This window comes from Theobroma umbraticum, unplaced genomic scaffold, assembly GCF_002168275.2.
Source record: "Theobroma umbraticum cultivar Fairchild unplaced genomic scaffold, ASM216827v3 scaffold_67.0, whole genome shotgun sequence".
NCBI classification, from domain to species: Eukaryota; Viridiplantae; Streptophyta; class Magnoliopsida; order Malvales; family Malvaceae; genus Theobroma; species Theobroma umbraticum.
The window spans coordinates 2,866,826-2,867,175 of record NW_018397262.1 but is presented as its reverse complement, the minus strand read 5'-3'; positions in this window follow the sequence as shown (position 1 = coordinate 2,867,175).

Genomic DNA, 350 nt, shown 5'->3' with positions numbered 1-350 from the left:
GGGTGGTAATGCACATCAGCTTGATGAATTGGAGTATGACGTTAGTGGACTCATCATATAGTCAAACAGATGCACTAAAGTTCAGCTTGCGTGATAAGCAGATGAGTCCACTAACAACATTGTTTCCCATTATATGCCACCAAGCAGGGTACTTTCATAGCTCATGCCGTCAAAAGCGACCCTTGACGTGGATGAGGTTTAAGTTAAATGCAAAAACCTTGAAATAGCAAGATTCGCAGAGTTGCGGGGATTGGGTTATCGCCTCTTTGCAGTGGTTGATTGGCTCGGAGGATCGTACACTTAAGGCCAACGCCATAGATGGGCTTCAAAAAAAATATGCCCTTGAGATT